The sequence below is a fragment of the Mus pahari genome, chromosome 18 (genome assembly GCF_900095145.1).
Source record: "Mus pahari chromosome 18, PAHARI_EIJ_v1.1, whole genome shotgun sequence".
NCBI classification, from domain to species: domain Eukaryota; kingdom Metazoa; phylum Chordata; class Mammalia; order Rodentia; family Muridae; genus Mus; species Mus pahari.
The window spans coordinates 48633034-48640899 of record NC_034607.1 but is presented as its reverse complement, the minus strand read 5'-3'; the positions used below and the strand labels follow the sequence as shown (position 1 = coordinate 48640899).

The 7866-nt window shown below is 46.4% G+C and overlaps 1 pseudogene; it reads right to left on the bottom strand.

Annotated features, from left to right (window-relative positions):
* Positions 1 to 749: 749 nt before the first annotated feature.
* On the bottom strand, positions 750 to 1541 carry LOC110336132 (annotated as a pseudogene).
* Between the last annotated feature and the right edge of the window lie 6325 nt (positions 1542 to 7866).

Sequence of the window (7866 nt, the reverse complement as noted above, 5' to 3'; positions counted from 1 at the left end):
TTCTTCTTCTTCTTCTTCTTCTTCTTCTTCTTCTTCTTCTTCTTCTTCTTCTTCTTCTTCTTCTTCTTCTTCTTCTTCTTCTTCTTCTTCTTCTTTCTTCTATCGTTTTTTCTTTGTCTTCACAGACAATACTGGTGTTTAGAAGCCTAATGATGCTCTTGAAAGACTGAGGGAAGAGGCTGTAATTTCTAACGTGGCCACTAGATGGCAAAATTGTCCCACAGTGTTAGTAAAACCACACAGTTACCTGCATCTACAGGAGGCAGTGGGGTTGACTGCTTGATAAGGAGCCCTGTACAGTGGGTTCATGTGGAAGGAACTTCGGGAGTTAACTGATTCACTTTGTCTTCTTTCTTTCTTTTTTTATTTTTTGTTTTGTTTGGGGAACTTTAATATTTGCGGCAAAGTCCTTTAAGTAATATCCTCTCCCCACCACTCTGCCCTTGTCTGTCTGTGGCTAGCAGGTTAAATAGTATAAGTCACTCACTAACCTTTAGGATGAAACCAATTCTGTCCCAAAGGCCAGCAACATCAGAAGCCAGGGCCTTCTGTGCATCTGCATTTCATCAGAAGCCACCAAGCTGGGGATGGTTGCCACACAGAGCCTGGTTCTGTGTAGGTGGACGTTGTGGTGCCCAACATGACCACATATGTTGGACCAGAGTAAGGGGAACCACAGCACCCCATGGTTCTCTCTTCAAGGCTGGCCAGACCTCCTTGAAGGTTTCCATGCTCAGCTGTAGGCACTGTCATGCCTCGTGGGCTGTCTCCGGGAAGAAAAAGCTCCCTGCATCATTGTATAGTGTCCTGAGGGGAGACCACAGCTATAGCCAAGGATCGGGGAATCTGTATAGATCTCAAGGTCATTCCCGCAAGGACTGGTCTCATTCTCAAAGAAGTGGATGATGTCGAAGCTGTCCTCATCCAGGCCGAGGCTATAGGGCTTATCCCAGCTCTTGGGAAGACTTGCAAGCTTATCATGTCTCCTTCTGGAGAACCTCAGCCCCTTGGCGTCAAACTTGGTCTCGAGGGCTACCACAAACGTTTGCCCGATATTTTCCTTCTTGTCCTGTTCATAGGACACCATCCTCTCTTCCAGGGTGCAGCTGTGGCAGCTGGGCAAGATGGTCAGCATGGAGCTCAATGAAGGTTGTGTGCTTCTCGGACTGTCGGAGCAGGGCCATGTAACGGAGGCAGAAGCTGATAAAGTTCTGTAGGAGCTCCTTCCCCACGTGGTTCTTGACCATCAGCTTGGCCAGTAGCAGTCCATACTTGTACTGCATGGTAGCACTCTGAGCAAACACGCAGTCAGACTATTCAATGACTTCATCCCCATCACCCCCGCCCGGCTCAGCGATCTTACAGTGGTCAGTCCGAGCCACCCACCACACCGATCTGTACCCCACTTTGCAGCTCCTGCAGGAGGACTGATACCCTAGGGGAATTTTTTTTTCCTGGTGAGCTGGCTTGAGGGTCCTGTCCACGTCAAACAGGCAGAGGATGAGCTCTTCCCTTTGGGCTCCCTTAATGGTGACAGCCATGGCTGCAGCTCCCCACAGCTAGTGCTGTAGACACCCGCATTATGCTTTACTTGCACATGTGACACACAAATGCCTTCTAACTGGAAAGGATTCACTCTACCCCTCTCCCTTCCCCTTCTCTATGCTTGTCCCTGACCCCAGAGAGAACCAGACTTGAATACTTTGGGGCATTATTGTATAATTCTTTCTATGTGACATGCATGTATGTATCTGAACATGTACTCATCCTGTCTGTCTGTCTGTCTGTCTGTCTCTCTCAAAAGAATTATTTATTTATATTTATGTGTCTAGGTCTGCTTGCATGAGTTCATGTGTTCCACATGTATGCAAGATGCCTCAAGAGGCCAGAGGGTGTCCTCCCCTGAAACTGGAGTTACAGAGAATTTTAAGTCATATGATGTGGGTGCAGGGAACTGAACCCTGGTCCTCTAGAAGAGCTTTAAGTGCTCTTAATTGCTGAGCCATCTCTCCAGCCCCCATCCATCCTTTTTTTTTTTTTTTTTTTTTTTAGAGCCCCTGGCACCTCCTCATTTTGTAAGTGAAGACAGCACAGGAGCACAGGCAGGGGCAGGCAGCACTGCTGTCAGTATAATGCCGATTCTGCTCCGGGGTTCACACAGACTCAAGCTTTAAAAGCTGACTTGTAGCAGTGGGTGCCACATTTGGTCAAACTATTTAGCTCCCATCCAGCCTCTGTTAATCATTTTGCAAGGCATCAGGGCCTCCTAAATCAAGTCAGGACATGCAGGTGTTCCCAGCTCAGTAGCTGGCAGGTAGAAACATGGCCTGTCTGAGGGAATTAATTTTCTTCCTCATTACTCTTTTTCTTTGTCACACACACACACACACACACACACACACACACACACACACACACACACAAAATTAGTGGAAAAGCACGCGCCTCTGCTCTTTGAATCCTCTAAAGCTGGCCATGTTTACACAGAGAACACATGTGATCACACCAACCAGGCTCCAGCCCAGTGACCCAGTAACCCAGAAGCAGGAATCTTACCAGTGTCAAGACCTTTCCTGGCTGCAAAGTCTCTGCCCCACCCGTGTTTGGGGCAAGAGCCGTATCTGGGAAGTGGAGGGAAATGGCAAGCCTAACATGGGATTTGGCAAGGCTGAACTGACTGGAGTTCAGATTCAGTTCAGGCCTGCAAAATTATGGCAAAGTTTTGCATGCAAAAGTTGATATTCCTCCCAACAGTGTGCCTGTCCTTACTCCTAGTTTTCACAGGCGAGCAAACTGATGGGCTGGGGGTGATGTCATCACCTGGGCCAGTGTCACACACTGAGCAGTAAAGATGAGAATCAGTCCTGTCACAAGGAACCCGAGGCACAAGCCCCTCAGCGCATGCTCAATAGGGTTAAGCTCTCCTACGGGTCGGGTCTGTGTAACAGGTGCTGGGTAGATCGTATTGTTGCTCCACCTATAGGGCTGCAGACCCCTTCAGCACCCTGGGTTCTTTCTCTAGCTCCTCCACTGGGGGCCCTGTGTTCCCTCCAATAGATGACTGTGAGCATCCACTTCTGTGTTTGCCAGGTACTGGCATAGCCTCACAAGAGACAGCTATATCAGGGTCCTGTCAGCAAAATCTTTTTGGCATGTGCAATAATGTCTGGGTTTGGTGGTTGTCTATGGGATGGATCCCCGGGTGGGGCAGTCTCTGGATGGTCCTTCCTTCTGTCTCAGCTCTGAACTTCATCTCTGTAACTCCTTCCATGGGTATTTTGTTTCCCCATTCTAAGAAGGAATGAAATATCCACACTTTGGTCTTCCTTCTTCTTGAGTTTCATGTGATTTGCAAATTGTATCTTGTGTATTCTAAGTTTCTGGGCTAATATCCACTTATCAGTGAGTGCATATCATGTGTGTTCTTTTGTGATTGGGTTACCTCACTCAGGATGATATTTTCAAGTTCCATCTATTTGTCTAAGAATTTCATAAATTTATTGTTTTTAAGAGCTGAGTAGTACTCCATTGTGTAAATGTCTCACACTTTCTGCATCCATTCCTCTGTTGAGGGACATCTGGGTTTTTCCAGCTTCTGGCTATTATAAATAAGGCTGCTATGAACAGAGTAGAGCATGTGTTCTTATTACCAGTTGGATGATCTTCTGGGTATATGCCCAGGAGTGGTATTGCTGGATCTTCCCTTAGTACTATGTCCAATTTTCTGAGGAAACGCCAGCCTGATTTCCAGAGTGGTTGTACCAGCTTGTAATCCTATCAACAATGGAGGAGTGTTCCTCTTTCTCCACATCCTCGCCAGCATCTGCTGTTACCTGAATTATTGATCTTAGCCATTCTGACTGGTGTGAGACAGAATCTCAAGGTTGTTTTGATTTGCATTTCCCTGATGATTAAGGATGTTAAACATTTTTTCAGGTGTTTCTCAGCCATTCAGTATTCCTCAGTTGAGAATTCTTTGTTTAGCTCTGTACCCCATTTTTTAATGGGGTTATTTGATTTTCTGGAGTCCAGCTTCTTGAGCTCTTTGTATATTTTGGATATTAGTCCCCTATCAGATTTAGGATTGGTAAAAATCCTTTCCCAATCTGTTGGTGGCCTTTTTGTCTTGTTGACAGTGTCTTTTGATTTACAGAAGCTTTGTAATTCTATGAGGTCCCATTTGTCAATTCTTGATCTTACAGCACAAACCATTGCTGTTCTGTTCAGGAATTTTTCCCCTGTGCCCATATCTTTGAGGCTTTCCCCCACTTTCTCCTCTATAAGTTTCAGTGTCTCTGGTTTTATGTGGAGTTCCTTGATCCACTTAGACTTGAGCTTTGTACAAGGAGATAAGAATGGATCCATTTGCATTCTTCTACAAGTTGAGCCAGCACTATTTGTTGAAATTGCTGTCTTTTTTTTCCCCACTGGATGGTTTTAGCTCCTTTGTCAAAGATCAAGTGACCATAGGTGTGTGGGTTCATTTCTGGGTCTTCAATTCTATTCCATTTATCTACCTGTCTGTCGCTGTACCAGTACCATGCAGGTTTTATCACAATTACTCTGTAGTACAGCTTGACTGGATAGAATCTTATATGCATTTTGGGGTGGGTTGGGGTCCGACAGCAGGTTCTTCCTATTGGCTTGGTCTGAGATGTTAGGGATGGCTCATCTGCATGTGGAGGGTCTTTCGGGTGCTCCCCCTATGTGAGTGATGGTCTCAACTCTTTCTATGGGGAGCTGTGGCTGTGTGACAGGGGCCTGGTGTAGGGAGCAGGTGAAACTCCTACAGTCCCTTTTTGTCCCGGGGGCTTCCAACCCAGCTGAAACTTACCAGGCCACCTCCCGCAGTCCTCCGCCCCACGTTCTCTCAGAGATTCTCTCAATCATCAACACTCTATTATATTTCATCGTCATAGTCCTCTTTGATTTGAAAAGCAGCGGGCTATTGTGGATGCTACATCAATGGTATTGGAAGAAAAAACCAAACGAATCAAATATAACCATAAAACATTTTCTCCTAACTGAAACAGAGTCCAAAGAAATTGTTAATCTGTTTTTGTTTTTGTTTTGTTTGTTTTTTGTTTTTCTTTTGTTTTCTTTTTCTTTTTCTTTTTTTTTTTAAAAGCCTCCCTGATAAATTCAGCTGAGAAAGAGGCTAGGGAGTGGCAGCCCTGTCCTCAGGGTGATCAGCTGATCTGCAGGTTCAAGGAGCAGTTGTCCCTCCATGCAGAGCAAGCGTCCCCAGATTGGCTACTCCTTCCTTTCCCTCTCTCCCTGTGAGCAGCCGAATAAGTGACAGCTAGTTTCCCCATGGGTACGAATGCCACTTGTGACCACTTAGCTCTTCCAGGAAGAGACCTTGAGACCTGCCTGGTAATCTACATCATGTTTGGCTCTTTTCAGAAAAACCTGAGAACTGTCTCTTTATGTGTTTCCCATCTTGCTCAAATCAACTCTGGGGAGTTTCACAGGGTCCTGGGACTCTCTAAGAAGGTTGCTGGTGGAAATCCCTGGATTTCTGTTCTTGGGAAGCCTCGATGATATCTCCAGAGACAAGAAGGGTCTATTTGTGAAGAAATAGACCTCGATGTAGAATCCTTCAGTGCCCTATTGCTGTCAGTGTGAACCAGAGTTCTCTGAAAAATAAAAAGAACACACCTACATTAAAGATTAGAATTCCTGCAACTGCCATGAGTTGGGATGTTGCAGATCTATCTTTAGCCCCTTGATAGCCATTCATTGCCCTTCTGGGTGTCTGATCTAATGTCCTTGTAAGAATCAGAAGAAGCAATCTGAGATATAGTAGATAAACAGACCGCTGATTTCCATTAACCCAAAGGCTCAGAATGCCTGTAGCAGAGCGTTTCTTGCTGTGACTGTGTCTTCCCACCCATGTGCTTGCAAAATGCCTTGATTCATGCCCTTCCTTGCTTCTGTGACTATAAACGCTTGATGAAACTCTTACCAGTTTCGGGTTTGTCATTTGGAGGTAACCATCACTCCAACTTGTCTCCAGAATTAACGCTACCTATTCCCTTAGGAGTGAGAGCTGGGCTTTTGCATAGGCGGGTGCTGGAATGAGCTGGAGAGAATGAGCAGAGTTGCGTGGTGAGCAGCTTCCTTCTTCTCCAGGCAGGTGAGGCTGGGAAGCAGCTCTGGGATTTGGGGTTTAGATACGGATTTGCATCATCATGGGACAAGTCCAAAGCTTTGTAACAGAAAAGAAATATCAACACACAGCAAAGCTGTGGATGAAAACTTCCATACCCAGCCGATGGGAATTCAACTGGCTTCGATGAAGTCCTCATTAAAGAGGCTTCGAGAGGGAGTCATTTTCCTTTTCAGGGATAGAGACAGCTACGATCTGCAGTCGAGGCTGTGAATAGGCTCCGGGTAACTCCGGTTCAATAGAATGCTTCCTCTTCTTTGCATGAATTGCTGCTGACCGGAACGTCTTCTGTCTTCCTTGCCAATCGTCTTCCATTTGTCTTGTCTCTGAATAGAATGGTCCCAAAGCCATCCATGGAGAAGCTGCCCTGAATTAGGCGGCCTTAAGCTGGCAATAGCAGAGTTTGGACGGCTGCTGCTAGGCTGCTATCTTGCCTCTCCAGGAGGCAGGGCAGCTTTGGGGGAGGGGGAAGGGTGGCAAATCAGCTGAGTTGGTGCGTTGCTGAGAACTGCTTCTTTACCATTCAGCGCCTTCTCCTTAAATGAAACGAGTTCCAGAATTCTAACATTTCAAATGCCAAAAAGGCAAGGGAAGGAAGCCTGAGATGAAGGGGGAAAAAAAAGTAAAAAAACCAAACCACTTTTCAAAACCAATGAAATGAAATGCCAGCTTTGACCTGTTAAAGTAGGTACAAAGGGAATGTCCCCACAGATAAGGGCCAGTCTACATAGTGACCCCTATCACCTGACCAAGAAGGCCTTAAAGTTGCCCTTAGATTGGCTAAACACCCTCCCTCCCTTCCCTCCCTCCCCTCCCTCCCTCCCTCCCTCCCTCCGTTTCTTCCTTCCTTTAAATATATGTTTTTATTTGTTGAGCAGAAAACACATTAGCAATGATATTGATACAGGAAAAGTAGGGTGCCTTTGAATTCAAAAGAGGCCTTCCTTCTTATTTCAGGTGGGGTTTATCTCAGGAGTAGGGAGGGGTGCCAGACACTCAGTCACACAACACTTCCACCGGGTTAGTGGCCTCCAGGCTCTTGTCTTGTGAACCTAAAGAATGAAATCTGTAGATTACAACAGTGAATTTTAGGTGGAGTATCATTGAGCTGCTGGGCTGGGGGCATCAGGACTGTTAGCAGAAGTTGGGGTGAGGCATGGGGAGATGTAACCCATGGGATGTCAGTCATATCCTCAAGTGTAGCTTGCGTCAGGCGTAAAGGACAGCAGAGAATCAGGAAACAGCAGTTCCTTTTGGCATCTCTCAGGACTGCTGTTTTGTGGTCCCTGCTCCCTCTGGCCAGCTTCCATGTCTTGCTCTCAAAGCACCAAGTGTCTGGAACAGAACTGCTCTTCTGTCTTTAGCATCTCAGGAGGAAGTGGCTCTGTGGAGCCTCCCTGAGAAAAGCATGGCTCACTGGTAGAAGGCTGTTCTTAGCAGAGGGCTGAGGAGTCTGGGGTCTCGGTTCCATGAGAGAGGACTTGTTCTAGCCTCTGTGGCTTGGTGTGTGGTGGATGTCTCTGTGAGTCATTTTTCTTACCTGAAAAGCTGGAGCTAAGGACAGACAGACGGTTGTGAGAATTATAGACTTGAATGCAAGATGCGTAGTGTAGCGCTCACCTCAGGGTGCTCATTCAGAACCTCTGCAGAGACACTCATTTTTATAGTCTGACCAACCAAGACGACCTTCACCA